Source organism: Leuresthes tenuis, unplaced genomic scaffold (genome assembly GCF_036924035.1).
Source record: "Leuresthes tenuis unplaced genomic scaffold, fLeuTen1.0.hap1 SCAF_18, whole genome shotgun sequence".
Classification (NCBI taxonomy): domain Eukaryota; kingdom Metazoa; phylum Chordata; class Actinopteri; order Atheriniformes; family Atherinopsidae; genus Leuresthes; species Leuresthes tenuis.
Window position 1 is genome coordinate 28271450 of NW_027325372.1, and position 15939 is coordinate 28287388.

Here is a 15939-nt window from a genome sequence, read left to right on the forward strand (position 1 = left end):
TCATCAATGTCTAGATCGACTTCAACAAAGAAAAACATTGGACTTTGCAGTAGAAGAAGTTGAAATCCATCTACACATTGATAAATATGAAGGACAAAGCAGTTCCCACTTGCCCATAAGAAAATAAGCTTATTCTCGGATTCCTGATCCTTCAGTTTTGCTCTTTCTTCTACTGCAAAATACAATGTTGTTCTTTGTTGAAGTCGATCTAGACATTGATAAATATGAATGAAAAAGCAGTTTTAACTTGGTTTGAGTGAATGAATTCATTTTATACATAAAATCCGAAATCGTGCAGAACTCATGAAAAAAAGCTTATTCTCGGATTCCTAAAACTTTTGATTGGCTCTTTCTTTTACTGCAAAGTACAACGTTGTTTTTTTGTTTAAATCTATCGAGACATTGATAAATATGAAGGTAAAAGCCGTTTTAACATAGTTTGAGTGAAGGAATTGATTTTATAGATAAAATCCCAAATCATGCAGAACTCCTCAAAAGGGGCGTATGGCTTAATCACAAGTGTGGCTATTTCTCATTCAGGGTAGTATGAGGAAGTTTATGCTTGAAATATATGTAGAAATGGGTACATATGAAGGAAAAAGCAGTTTTAACTTGGTTTGAGTGAATGAATTCATTTTATACATAAAATCCGAAATCGTGCAGAACTCATGAAAAGAAGCTTATTCTCGGATTCCTAAACCTTTTGATTTGCTCTTTCTTTTATTGCAAAGTACAACGTTGTTTTTTGTTGAAATCTATCTAGACATTGATAAATACCAGCCGAAACTCTGCTGCCGCTTTTGATAATTTATGGTTGGGCATTCTTACCTTTTGTTACCCGCTTTTTACAAATTATGATCTTACATTCACACCTACTTGCAGTCGAACACCTTCTCATCCACTTATGATCATGTGCGGTTGGGCTTTCGCACCTTTTCTTACCCATTTTTCAGTAATTATGGGTGGACATTCAGACCTTCTTGCAGCCGAAAACCTCCGCTCCTCTTTTGATCATACATTGTCGGGCATTCACACCTTGTCTTACCCGCTTTTTACAAACTTTAGTCGGACATTCAAACCTTCTTGCAGCTGAACCACCTCCGCTCCCTGTTTTGATCATATATGGTCTGGCAATAGTACCTTTTCTTACCCGTTTGTGAGTAATTATGGCTGGACATTCACACCTACTTGCAGCCGAACACAACCTCTCCCGCTTTTGATGATATATGGTCCGACATTCTTACCTTTTCTAACACATTTTTCAGCAATTATGGTCGGATATTCACACCTACTCACAGACGAACACCTCCGCTCCCACATTTGATAGTGTATAGTTGGGCATTCTCACCCTTTCTCAACATCTTTTTGCAAATTATGATCTGATATTCACACCTACTTGCAGTCGAACAGCTCTGCTCCCGCTTTTGATTATGTTTGGTTGGATATTCGAACATTTTCTTAACTGCTTTTTACAAACTTTGGTCGGACGTTCACACCGTCTTGCAGCCGAACACCTCCGCTTCCGCTTTTGATGGTATATAGTCGGGCATTCGAGCCTTTTCTTACCCGCCTATTACTTACTATGGTTGGACATTCAAACCTTCTTGTAGCCGAACACACCCGCTCCTGCTTTTGATGATGTATGATTTGGCATTCGCACCTTTTCTTACCCATTTTTCAGTAATTTTTGGTCGGACATTCAGACCTTCTTGCACCTGAACACCTCTGCTCCCGCTTTTGATGGTGTATAGTCGGGCTTTCGAGCCTTTTCTTCCCCGATTTTTACAAATTGTGGTTGGACATTCAGACCTTGCAGCCATAAACCTCCGCTCCCTCTTTTGATCATACATTGTCGGGCATTCGCCCCTTGTCTTACACGGTTTTTACAAACTTTAGTCAGACATTCACACCTTGCAGCTGAACCACCTCCATTCCCTGTTTTGATCATGTGTGGTCTGGAAATACTACCTTTTCTTCCCCCGTTTGTGAGTAATTATGGCTGGACATTCACACCTACTTGCAGCCGAAAAACCACCTCTCCCGCTTTTGATGATGTATTGTCCGGCATTCTAGTCTTTTCTATCACATTTTTCAGCAATTATGATCTGACATTCACACCTACTTGCAGTCGAACAGCTCTGCTCCCGCTTTTGATTATGTTCGGTTGGATATTCAAACCTTTTCTTAACTGCTTTTTACAAACTTTGGTCGGACGTTCACACCTTCTTGCAGCCGAACACCTCCGCTTCCGCTTTTGATGGTATATATTCGGGTATTCGAACCTTCTCTTACCCGCTTTTTACAAACCATGGTTGGACTTTCATACCTTCTTGTAGCTGAACAACTCCACTCCTGCTTTTGATGATTTATGGTTGGACAATCGCATCTTTTCCTACCCATTTTTCAGTAATTATGGGTGGATATTCACACCTTCTTGCAGCTGAACACCTCCTCTCCCGCTAATGATCATGTAAGGTTTGATATTCGAAAATTTTCTTTCATGTTTTAAAGCAATTATTAATGGACATTCACACCTACTTGCAGCCGAACACCACCTCTCCCGCTTTTGATGATGTATGGACCGGCATTCTTACCTTTTCTAACACATTTTTCAGCAATTATGGTTGGAGAATCACACCTACTCACAGCCGAACAACTCCGCTACCGCATTTGATGGTGTATAGTCGGGATTTCTCACCCTTTCTCATCAGCTTTTTGCAAATTATTCTCTGACATTCACACCTACTTGCAGTCGAACAGCTCTGCTCCCGCTTTTGATTATGTTTGGTTAGATATTCGAACCTTTTCTTAACTGCTTTTTCACAAACTTTGGTCGGACGTTCACACCTTCTTGCAGCCGAACACCTACGCTTCCGGTTTTGATAGTGTATATTCGGGCATACGAACCTTTTCTTACCCGCTTTTTACAAACCATGGTTGGACTTTCACACCTTCTCTTAGCTGAACAACTCCGCTCCCTCTTTTGATTGTGTACAGTCGGGTATTTTAACCTTTTCTTACCCGCTTTTTACCAACTATGATCGGACATTCACACCGTCTTACAGCGGAACACCTCCGCTACCTCTTTTGATGATGTATGTTCGGGCATTCGAACCTTTTCTTACCCGCTTTTTAAAACCAGGGTCGGACTTTCACACCTTTTAGTAGCCGAACAACTCCGCTCCCGCTATTGATTGTGTACAGTCGGGTATTTTAACCTTTTCTTACCCGCTTTTTACCAACTATGGTCGGACATTCACACCTTCTTACAGCGGAACACCTCCGCTCCCTCTTTTGATGGTGTATGTTTGGGCATTCAAACCTTTTCTTACCCGCTTTTTACAAACTATGGTCGGACATTCAAACCATCTTGTAGCCGAACACATCCACTCGTGCATTTGATGATGTATGGTTGGGAATTCGCACCTTTTCTTACCCATTTTTCAGTAATTATGGGTGGACATTCACACCTTCTTGCATATGAACACCTCCTCTCCAGCTTATTATCATGTGCGGTTTGATATTCGAAAATTCTCTTTCATGTTTTCTAGCAATTATTGATGGACATTCAGACCTTCTTGCAGCTGAACACCTCCGCTCCAGCTTTTGATGGTGTATAGTCGGGCTTTCGAGCCTTTTCTTCCCCGGTTTTTACAAATTATGGTTGGACATTCAGACCTTCTTTCAGCCGAAAACCTCCGCTCCCTCTTTTGATCATACATTGTCGGGCATTCGCACCTTTTCTTACCCGCTTTTTACAAACTTTAGTCGGACATTAACACCTTCTTGCAGCTTAACCACCTCCGCTCCCTGTTTTGATCATATATGGTCTGGCAATACTACCTTTTCTTACCCGTTTGTGAGTAATTATGGCTGGACATTCACACCTACTTGCGGCCGAACACCACCTCTCCCGCTTTTGATGATGTATGGACCGGCATTTTTACCTTTTCTAACACATTTTTCAGCAATTATGGTTGGAGATTCACACCTACTCACAGCCGAACACCTCCGCTCCCGCATTTGATGGTGTATATTCGGGCATACGAACCTGTTCTTACCCGCTTTTTACAAACCATGGTCGGACTTTCACACCTTCTTGTAGCTGAACAACTCCGCTCCCTCTTTTGATTGTGTACAGTCGGTTATACAAACCTGTTCTTACCCGCTTTTTACAAACTATGGTCGGACAGTCAAACCTTCTTGTAGCCGAACACATCCACTCCTGCTTTTGATGATGTATGGTTGGGCATTCGCACCTTTTCTTACCCATTTTTCAGTAATTATGGGTGGATATTCACACCTTCTTGCAGCGGATTCGAAAATTTTCTTTCATGTTTTATAGCAATTATTGATGGACATTCATACCTTCTTGAAGCCGAACACTTCCACTCCTGCTTTTGATGATGTATGGTTGGGCATTCGAACCTACTTGTTGCCCGTTTTTCATTAATTATGGGTGGACATTCACACCTTGTCGCAGCCAAACACCTCCGCTCCCTGTTTTGATCATGTATGTTTTGACATTCGCACCTTTTCTCACCTGCTTTTTACTATTGTCGGCCAATCACAGCTTCCTCTCCACCATACTTGTATGGTAGGAAATTCTCACCCACTCTCATCCGAAGACCTCTCCTCCCGCTTTTGTTAATATTTAGTCGGGCATTCGAACCTTTTCTTACCCACTTTTTACAAATTATGGTCGAACATTCACACCTACTTGCAGCTGAATACTTCCGCTCCACCTTTTAGTGATGTATGGTTGGCATTTGCACCTTTTGTTACCCTCTTTTTATACTGATTGCTGAAGATTAAGTTGTTCTTTCTCAAACTACAATTTTTTTTTAATTGTTGAAACTTGATTTGAAGTGGATAAATAAGGAGGACAAACAGTTTTAAGTCACGCTGATAGAAGAAATTAATTTTATAGCAAAATCTGTATTTCGTCATATGTCGAGAGATGCTTATTGCTGAAGAAGTTCTTTCTCATTCTACAAAGTACAACGTTGTTTATCATTGAAACTTGATTAGACATGAATAAATATGAAGGACAAAGCAGTCTTAACTTGGTTTGAGTTAATTAATTCGTTTTATAGGAGAATCCGAATTCGTGCTTATTTTCGGATTCCTGAAGAATGAGTCTGGTTCTTTCTCATAATACAAAGTTTGTTGTTTATTGTTGAAACTTCATCAGAAGTGAAGAAATAAATGAATGCCTATCAACAAATGTGGGATCTAAACTCTACTGCTTCCTCTAAAATAATTTCTTTTCTCAATTCAGAAATGTGTGTGTGTAAGTCACAACACCCGTGACACCAAAACGGCTTTCTTTTCTCTCTTTTCTCTACACTCTGCACTATGAGCACACACACCAAATCAGAAAGGCTTTTTTCTCTCTTTTCTACATTATGGACTGTGGGGACACAAAACCGCTCTCTCTTTTTTTTTTTGATTGTGTGCCAGGGCGTTGTCTCACGTATTAGATTATGCTTAAGATACGAATGGGTTTATCAGTCACATCAGAATCCATACATACTGATCCTCCCGTAATAAAATGGTCGGATCTTATCAAACACACTTTGTTTCTTGTGACAATCAAGTCAGCGAACACCTCCTCTCCCGCTTATGATTATGTGCGGTTTGACATTCGAAAATTTTCTTTCATGTTTTATAGCAATTATTGATGGACATTCATACCTTCTTGAAGCCGAACACATCCACTCCTGCTTTTGATGATGTATGGTTGGGCATTTGAACCTACTTGTTGCCCGTTTTTCATTAATTATGGGTGGACATTCACACCTTGTCGCAGCCAAACACCTCCGCTCCCTGTTTTGATCATGTATGTTTTGACATTCGCACCTTTTCTCACCTGCTTTTTACTATTGTCGGCCAATCACAGCTTCCTCTCCACCATACTTGTATGGTAGGAAATTCCACTCTCATCCGAAGACCTCTCCTCCCGCTTTTGTTAATATTTAGTCGGGCATTCGAACCTTTTCTTACCCACTTTTTACAAATTATGTTCCTACTTGGTCAGCCGAGGAGCAAGGGGGGGGAGCAAGCGTCTCAACCAAGCAAAGCTCACCATGGGTAAGGTGGCTATGCCAACTAGCTTGATGCCCTGCTCCCGCAGTGATGGATAATCGTACTCTGGTTTCTCTTCATAACGTACAAATCTTTCGCCTTTTACTAAAGATTTCTGTGGAGAGCAGCACTAATGAGTTGTTTCTATTTTTGGCAGGCTTTACCTTTGCGGGTGAAGCCCTTTCTGTCTGTGCAAAAGAAATCTTCTTACTGTGCAGAGTGACTTCTCTGAGTAGAGTCGCCTTACTTGTTGCGACTGTGCCGATGTTCGAAGCTGGAGTGCAAAGTTGTTGCTTGAATGGTGCTTGCTGGAGCGTGCGGGAGTGCAAAGTTATACCATTTAAAAGGGCTGAAGAGTGCTCAGTGCAGCGGGTGGGCGACACTCTGGCCACCTTGAAAACCGAGGTTACATCCACTACCAGGGGCAGCCCAAGTTCTGCCGCAAGTGTGGTGAGCATGGGCACCTGGTTGAGGCTTGTACCAAGGTGTTATGTGGGAAGAGCAGAGAAATTGGGCAAACTTTTGGAGAGTGTCCAAATGGCAGGAAATGTAATCTCTGTGGAGAATTAAATCACCTCTTCAGAGATTGCCCTAAATCTTTTGCAAACAAATTAAAGACGGTAAAGCCACAGTCAAGCCAACAAAGAGAAGGACCAAAGGTGGCAGTTGGTGAACAAAGTGAAGAGGTTGACCCAATAAATTCAAACTTCCCGCCAAAAGCTTGGATTGGAAGTGAGGAGCAAAAAGGGGAGGGGCCTGTAGAGGCCTCACCACTCAGTGTTGAAGTCTGTGAGAATTCACAGGCAGAGGGTGGAGCTACGCTAAATGAGGAGGAAGAGCAGACAGGTGAGTCTAGTGAAGATACTCACCTCCCCGAAGGTCAACAGAAGGTCAATTTGTTGATAGGCATTCATTTATTTCTTCACTTCTGATGAAGTTTCAACAATAAACAACAAACTTTGTATTATGAGAAAGAACCAGAATAATTCTTCAGGAATCCGAAAATAAGCTCTATTTTATGAGTTATGCACGAATTCGGATTCTCCTATAAAACGAATTCCTTAACTCAAACCAAGTTAAGACTGCTTTGTCCTTCATATTTATTCATGTCTAATCAAGTTTCAACGATAAACAACGTTGTACTTTGTAGAATGAGAAAGAACTTCTTCAGCAATAAGCATCTCTCGACATATGACGAAGTACAGATTTTGCTATAAAATGAATTCCTTCTATCAGCCTGACTTAAAACTGTTTGTCCTCCTTATTTATCCACTTCAAATCAAGTTTCAACAAATAAAAAAATGTTGTAGTTTGAGAAAGTACAACTTAATCTTCAGCAATCAGTATAAAAAGAGGTGCAAATGCCAACCATACATACCTAAAAGGTGGTAATCGAGCTGTAGCAGCTTCGGTAAAAGAGTATAAGTTGAAGAGTTTGTGAATAAAGGTGTGCGCACACATAGTGTGCTGTACGAAAATAGGCAGGGAGCAATGCCGGCTGGGGTATATGTTCTTGTATGTTGTCTGACTGTTTGATTTGAATGTGTTGTGTAAGTGTCCTGTTGAATGTTACATGTTTGGGCTTTGACACGCTTCACTGTGGTTGTTAACTCTGTGGTGTGTCCTGAAATGTTATATGTTTGGGCTGTGTGACATGCTTAATGCTTGTCAGTAGCTACCCACTTATTCATATATAGCAACTGACAACATAAGAAGTCCGGACATACTTTGATAGTAGTTGTAGAAGTATCCTTATTGATAATAGATCACTAATTCATAGTGATAGAACAGTAGATGAACAGGTGCTTGCACATGTCTCACGAAAATAAAATGGGTGTATCATTGCTGATGGCAGAGCAATACTGCCAAACTTATGAGTTCTTGTGGCAAACTTGATTCAGTGTCTTGACGTGTATACGCTGTTTCGCTGACTTGATTGTCATAAGAAACAAAGTGTGTTTGATAAGATCCGACCATTTTATTACGGGAGGATCAGTATGTATGGATTCTGATGTGACTGATAAACCCATTCGTATCTTAAGCATAATCTAATACATGAGACAACGCCCTGGCACACGATAAAAAAAAAAAAGAGAGAGAGCGGTTTTGTGTCCCCACAGTCCATAATGTAGAAAAGAGAGAAAAAAGCCTTTCTGATTTGGTGTGTGTGCTCATAGTGCAGAGTGTAGAGAAAAGAAAGCCGTTTTGGTGTCACGGGTGTTGTGACTTACACACACACATTTCTAAATTGAGAAAGGAAATTATTTTAGAGGAAGCACTAGAGTTTAGATCCCACATTTGTTGATAGGCATTCATTTATTTCTTCACTTCTGAAGAAGTTTCAACAATAAACAACAAACTTTGTATTATGAGAAAGAACCAGAATCATTCTTCAGGAATCCGAAAATAAGCTCTATTTTATGAGTTATGCACGAATTCGGATTCTCCTATAAAACGAATTCCTTAACTCAAACCAAGTTAAGACTGCTTTGTCCTTCATATTTATTCATGTCTAATCAAGTTTCAACGATAAACAACGTTGTACTTTGTAGAATGAGAAAGAACTTCTTCAGCAATAAGCATCTCTCGACATATGACGAAGTACAGATTTTGCTATAAAATGAATTCCTTCTATCAGCCTGACTTAAAACTGTTTGTCCTCCTTATTTATCCACTTCAAATCAAGTTTCAACAAATAAAAAAATGTTGTAGTTTGAGAAAGTACAACTTAATCTTCAGCAATCAGTATAAAAAGAGGTGCAAATGCCAACCATACATACCTAAAAGGTGGAGCGGAAGTATTCAGCTGCAAGTAGGTGTGAATGTTCGACTATAATTTGTAAAAAGCGGGTAAGAAAAGGTTCGAATGCCCGACTATATATTAACAAAAGCGGGAGGAGAGGTCTTCGGATGAGAGTGGGTGAGAATTTCCAACCATAATCTATAAAATACGGTGAAAAAAAATATGTGAATGCCTCATAGAACACTAAAAGCGGAAGTGTTCGGCTGCAAGAAGGTGTGAATGTCCGACTATAATTGGTGAAAAGCAGGTGAAGCAAGGTCTGAATGCCCAACCTTACATCATCAAAAGCGAGATCAGAGGTGTTTGGCTGCAAGAAGGCCATAGTTTTCCAAAAGCGGGTAAGGTGCGAATGTCCGACTAAATATCAACAAAATTTGGGGCGGAGGTCTTCGGATGCAAGTGGGTGTGAATATTCCACCATACAAGTATGGTGGAGAGGAAGCTGTGAATAGCCGACCATAGTTTGGAAAAAGCGGGTAAGAAAAGGTTTGAATGCCCGAACATACACCATCAAAAGAGGGAGCGGAGGTGTTCCGCTGTACGAAGGTGTGAATGTCCGACCATAGTTGGTAAAAAGCGGGTAAGAAAAGGTTAAAATACCCGACTGTACACAATCAATAGCGGGAGCGGAGTTGTTCGGCTACAAGAAGGTGTGAAAGTCCGACCATGGTTTGTAAAAAGCGGGTAAGAAAAGGTGCGAATGTCCGACAATGTATGATCAAAAGAGAGAGCGGAGGTTTTCGGATACAAGAAGGTTTGAATGTCCCACCATAGTTTGTAAAAAGCGGGTAAGAAAAGGTTCGAATGCCCGACTATACACCATCAAAAGCGGGAGCAGAGGTGTTCCGCTGTAAGACGGTGTGAATGTCCAACCATAGTTGGTAAAAAGCGGGTAAGAAAAGGTTAAAATACCCGACTGTACACAATCAATAGCGGGAGCGGAGTTGTTCGGCTACAAGAAGGTGTGAAAGTCCGACCATGGTTTGTAAAAACCGGGAAGAAAAGGCTCGAAAGCCCGACTATACACCATCAAAAAGAAGGTTTGAATGTCCATCAATAATTGCTTTAAAACAAGAAAGTAAATTTTCGAATATCAAACCGCACATAATCATAAGCGGGAGAGGAGGTGTTCGGCTGCAAGAAGGTGTGAATGTCTACCCATAATTCATGAAAAATGGGTAAAAAAAAGGTGCGAATGCCTAACAATACATTATCAAAAGCAGGTGTGAATGTCAGATCATAATTTGTAAAAAGCTGATGAGAAAGGGTGAGAATGCCCGACTATACACCATCAAATGCGGGAGCGGAGTTGTTCGGCTGTGAGTAGGTGTGAATCTCCGACCATAATTGCTGAAAAATGTGTTAGAAAAGGTAAGAATGCCGGTCCATACATCATCAAAAGCGAGAGAGGTTGTGTTCGGCAACGTGGATTCATGCCAGTCACTGTAAGAAGGTACCAGAACCAGTAGATGACTTCCACCCTGACATACATCAGCCTAACCAACACGCCCGGAAGGACAAAGATAAGAGTCAGCAGTAAAAGCTGTACTCCACCGGTGTGTTAAGTGCTAGTAACCTCTGACACCGAAGATTGAAACATCCTTACTGAGACCTGCGATGAAGATGATCATACACATGCTGTGAACCATGGAAGAAACTGTTTGTTGTTTGTATTTTCTTATTTGTAACCAGCATGTGCACATTGTATCTTGATTTCACAGGAAGCAATAATACAGGGCTGCTGTATTTTTCCCTGTGTGAAAGGCCTCATTGTATGTATCTCACCAAATGATTCAAATGACTCAAAGAACTTTTTTGCTTTCAAAATTTTTCCTCTAGTGACGCTGACTTAGAGAGGCATGAAGATAATCATATTTAATTGTTCATGTTTTGATTGTTTATCATTGGACCCTTTATCACTATGATGCCTGCATTTTAAACTCACGTTGTGTGCAAATGCAGGCTGATGTTTTACAGATAAAGTTATTATTTTCCTTGTTTCTTTTGGGTTGATTAATATAATGGTATTATTATAATCAAAAGGGAGGAATGTAATGGAAAATAATTCTTATATGCATTGTATTGAGTGTTACTGTGTATAACCTGCAAATGACTGAGCTGCAAGGTACCACCCTGCCCTGTTTTCTTAAATTCCTCTTTACAATGGTGGGCTTGTTATTATGAGATAGCTGCACTTTAGGGGGGACAGGGTTAGGCTGGTATTTACGAGTGTGTCTGGGTAACCTCAACTAATGGTTGGGGAGGAAAGTTAGAAGAACAATCAACTATACCCAAAAACAGATGACGTGATGAGTGGGCAATATAACTGTGTGTTTTTGCTTCAGTGGTCAGAGCAACTCTGTATTCTGTACTGTGTTGTTCTCTCTTGCAAGATATTATTATTAAAGCCTCTTATCTCCTCAAAAGAAAATAACTGACTCCCCAAGTGCAAGTGTCAGGACAAATGATCAAACTTCTCCAAGCTTCAGTCTGCAGAGAGGTACAAGACAGGGTTGCCCACTTTCGCCCTCACTTTTTGCTATTTTCATCGAACCTTTAGCAGCTGCTATCAGACAAGATAGAAATATTAAAGGCATCCAACCCCAAAATATTGAGCATAAAATAAGTCTTTATGCTGATGATGTATTACTTTTCCTTCAGAACTCACAGACGTCTCTCACTCACACGATCACACTCATAAATAAATTCTCAGCACTTTCTGACTACTCTATCAATTGGTCTAAGACCACAGTTCTGCCCATTAACTATAGGGACCAGAATATACCTGCGATCACTTTACAGTCAGGAAATATTAGATATTTAGGCATTAACATTTCCTCCAGGCTCTCAGAGCTAACAAAGCTAAATTATGTGCAATTATTAAAGACAGTAGAGGACGATCTCTCTCGTTTGAAGTCCTTACCTATATCACTTATGGGGAGAGTTACAACCATTAAAATGATGATACTACCAAAAGGTAACTATTTGTTCTCAATGATCCCCATAAAACCATCTGCTACTTGGTTTAAGTCACTAGGTTCATGCATCTCCAAATTTCTGTGGAAAAACAAACCACCACGTATTAGTTTAAAAACCTTACAGAAGACCAAGGACAGTGGTGGATTAGATTTACCTAATTTTCAGCACTATTCATAAAGTTAGTGTTAGTGTATCTGGTCTCCCTCTCGGATAGTTTCTGGCTGATGTAAAGCACTGGGCGGTCAACGCCCCGCACCTGCTGGGAAAGAACAGCCCCCGACCCCCTTCCCGATGCATCAGTCTGCAGGACAAATGGGAGAGAGGAGTTAGGTGTGTGGAGAAGAGGCTCCCCACAGAGGGTCTGCTTTACCCTCTCAAGTGACACCTGGCACTGCTTCGTCCACCGGACCGGATCAGAGGCACCTTTTCGCGAAGTTGGGAATAAATCGCCGGTAATATCCGGCCAGCCCCAAAAACCGCCTCACCTCTTTCTTGATCTTAGGTTTTGGGCAGGCTGCAATCGCTGCTGTCTTGTCTACCTGTGGACGCACCTGTCCGCCGCCCAAGTGGTACCCCAGATACCGTACCTCCCTCCATCCAACTGCACACTTCTTTGGGTTGGCCGTGAATCCCGCCTGCCGCAGTGACTCCAGCACTGCCGCCATCTGCTGAACATGCTCCGCCCAGCTGTTGCTATGGATGATGACGTCATCCAGGTAAGCGGCAGCATACGCAGGAACTTACATCATGAAAAGCGAGATCAGAGGTGTTTGGCTGAGAGAAGGCCACAGTTTGCGATGCAATAATTAAAGGCCTCATGCCAGATGTCGCCACTGAAGTAAAGAACATTTACGTGGGATGGTGTGAGGGTCCTCGTTTGGCTGACGTTCGCCGATATGCTCGCCATGCTCATAACCAAGTTGAGACGCGTAAGACAACCAAAAGGGACAAGTGTGAAAAGGAGCTGCATTTGGCAGCCATGACCATGTATTCCGCAGTGTGTGTAAACAGAGGACGAGGCCGAAGTCGAAGACGTGGACGTGTGGGAGTGGAGGTCGAAATGGGCCACGCCAGAGCTATGATCCGAATATTTGTTTTTACTGTGGCCAGACTGGACAGCTGAAAAGTGATGAAATTGGGCAAAAGGCTGACTGAGGGTGGGAGGCAGGTTCTGGACGTCACGCGGCAGCGGAGCCTCCACTAATGGGTGATAGCACAAACACACTCACACATTTTTCCTGCTCTGTGTAGTGAAGAAACGCTTGCCGACTGTGATTCACGTAGTAAAGTTTTGCATGCTATTTCCGTCCTAGAGCAAAGATATTTCTCTCAGAATATAGGAAATTATGTTCATCAGTAGTGACGTCAGGGGAGTTTGATTGTCCTCCAAAGTTAAGTGGAAACCACGTTTACTGTATGTCTGCATCAGGCCAGGTTGTGAAGGAGAAAATGACAATGCCCATTGCGTGTTGTCACTCCTGATGAGCTCTCCTTCAAACACTCATTTTTGTTATCAGAGTTGTGTCCCATTAACCTGATGGGCTGTGATCTCATGTGTAAATTAGGCATTATTTTAACTTCTACACCAGAGGGTGTTAAGGTTATGTTACAGCCTGACAAAGTTTTCACAGCAGTGCAGTTTGATTCATCGGCACTTACATATGCTTATGAGTGGAAACTTCCCAGCTCTCCTTTTTCACAACAACTAGTGGAAGAAGCAAAAGCGTTAGTTTCACCCCTTTCTGATTTCATGCAACCTACTGATTTGCACTGCACATCACACATTTCTTTGGGGCTATGAGAAGAAGTGAAAAAATATGTGCGCCTACTTTATTGGCTGTGTCGCTCACTCCAGAGCACTTCGATTTTTTAATGTTTGTGGTACTCGCCCTCACATTTCCTTGGCCAAACGTACACACTGGCAGTGACAAGGTGTGGGAGAGTTTGTTGCTACATGTCAGAAAGAAATGGAGTGGACCGTTTCACCTGCTGATCCAAATTTTATGTTTTCTGAACGATTGTCAGCATACAAATAAACATTTTTGAGTACAATGCATTGTCAAAGAACTGTGGACTTAATTCCTACCACAGAATCACATTTTGAAGCATGGTTTTTATCTGAAACAGATTTGTCTTCGATACCCATGTTGGCTGAAGTGCCCAATGATCTTTGGGCTAAGAGCAAATATGATGTGGGGTTGATAAAAGGCTGTGAACCAGTAATTGTCACCCCTAAATCAGACTTTTGTCCATGTAAAAAACAATACCCTTTTAAGCCTGAAGCAATTAAAGGGATTAAACCTGTTTTTCAATCTTTTCAGAAAACAGGCGTTATTGTTCCTTTTGAAAATTCACCTGTGCTTACTCCATTGTTTCCTGTTAAAAAGATTAAAGATGCTGGCCAGCCAGATGAATGGCGAAACCTCCAAGCGGTGAATGCTGCAGTTCAGCCACATGCTCCTACTGTGCCCAACCCACACACTATTTTGTCTCAAATTACATCAGATGCACAGTTTTTCTCAGTGGTTGACTTGTCGCCAGTGCACCCTGATAGCCCATTTTGGTTTGCTTTTTAGTTTGAAGGGAGATCTTGGACTTTTACCCGGTTATGCCAGGGGTACTGTGAAAGTCCCACTATTTACAATGCTGCCCTCAAAGCTAGTCTGGATTAACTTCAATCAACCACAGGCTCTGCTCTTTTGCAGTATGTGGATGACATCCTTTTATGTAGTCCATCTAAACAACAGTGTGAAAAAGACAGTGAATCTGTTGAAACATCTTCATTCTTATGGCCATAAAGCCAGCCTTTCTAATTTACAGTTTGTACAGGACGAAGTCACCTTTTTGGGTCATGTGATTTCTAAGGATGGGCGCTCACTTTCTCCTAAACGTGTTGCTGCAGTTCTTACCCGCTTTTTACAAACTATGCTCGGACATTCAAACCTTCTTCTAGCCAAACACATCCACTCCTGCTTTTGTTGATGTATGGTTGGGCATTCAAACCTACTTGTTGCCCGCTTTTCATTAATTATGGGTGGACATTCACACCTTGTCGCAGCCAAACACCTCCGCTCCCTGTTTTGATCATGTATGGTTGGACATTCGCACCTTTTCTCACCCGCTTTTTGCAAACTATGGTCGGCCATTCACAGCTTCCTCTCCACCATACTTGTATGGTGGGATATTCACACCTACTTGCATCCGAAGACCTCCGCCCCCACTTTAGTTGATATTTAGTCGGTCATTCACACCTTACCCGTTTTCTTGCCGCCAAACACCTCTGATCTCGCTTTTGATGATGTAAGATTGGGCATTCAGACCTTGCTTCACCTGCTTTTCACCAAATATAGTCGGACATTCACACCTTCTTGCAGCCGAACACTTCCGCTCCACCTTTTAGTTTTCTATGGGGCATTCACACCTTTTTTTACACCGCATTTTATAAAAACACCACAGGAACACCGTATTGAGGCTTTGTTCTGACCGCTCATTCGGTGTCGCGTTTCTTTCAAGCAATTCTCCTGGTTAGCCCGCACTCGGCTCGCTCCCAGAGCCGTGTTAAAGTCTTCTTCGCATTCACTCTCTTTTATCAGCAGATTAAAAGAAAGTTTCATCTTAGGCTCCCTGAAACTTCCATCCTGCACCGCTGTTTGCTTTTTCACAAGAGCAGAGGAGAGCGCACCGTTCCCAGCGGCACTGCAGTACCGGGTCGATGCTTGGAGTGAACGGAGCAAGCTCCTTTTTCAACTCCTATTGATAAAAATCCATTTAATATGTAGTCTCGCATAGAGGACATATCAGACATTAAACTGATAAGAACAGATACTACACTTGATCTTAGCCAAAAGGCAGAGAAGCGATAACTGTCCACTGGTTCACGTCCGAGGGCCCTTCCTGGCACAATGCGCACTTGTAGCGGTGTTCTTTTTATGGCCATAGTGTCACTTTGCACCTCCGCCCACCCGCTGCACTGAGCACTCTTCAGCCCTTTTAAATGGTATAACTTTACACTACCACACGCTCCAGCGAGCACCATTCAAGCAACAACTTTGCACTCCAGCTTCGAACAT

The 15939-nt window shown here is 41.9% G+C and overlaps 2 non-coding genes across 2 annotated transcripts; one reads left to right on the top strand and one right to left on the bottom strand.

The window, feature by feature from the left end:
• Positions 1 to 6148: 6148 nt before the first annotated feature.
• LOC140276306 (U5 spliceosomal RNA) lies at positions 6149 to 6262 on the top strand. Its single transcript, XR_011908912.1, has one exon. It is a non-coding gene; the product is annotated as a U5 spliceosomal RNA (small nuclear RNA).
• A 9278-nt stretch (positions 6263 to 15540) lies between these two features.
• On the bottom strand, positions 15541 to 15730 carry LOC140275954 (U2 spliceosomal RNA). Its single transcript, XR_011908652.1, has one exon. It is a non-coding gene; the product is annotated as a U2 spliceosomal RNA (small nuclear RNA).
• Positions 15731 to 15939: the final 209 nt, after the last annotated feature.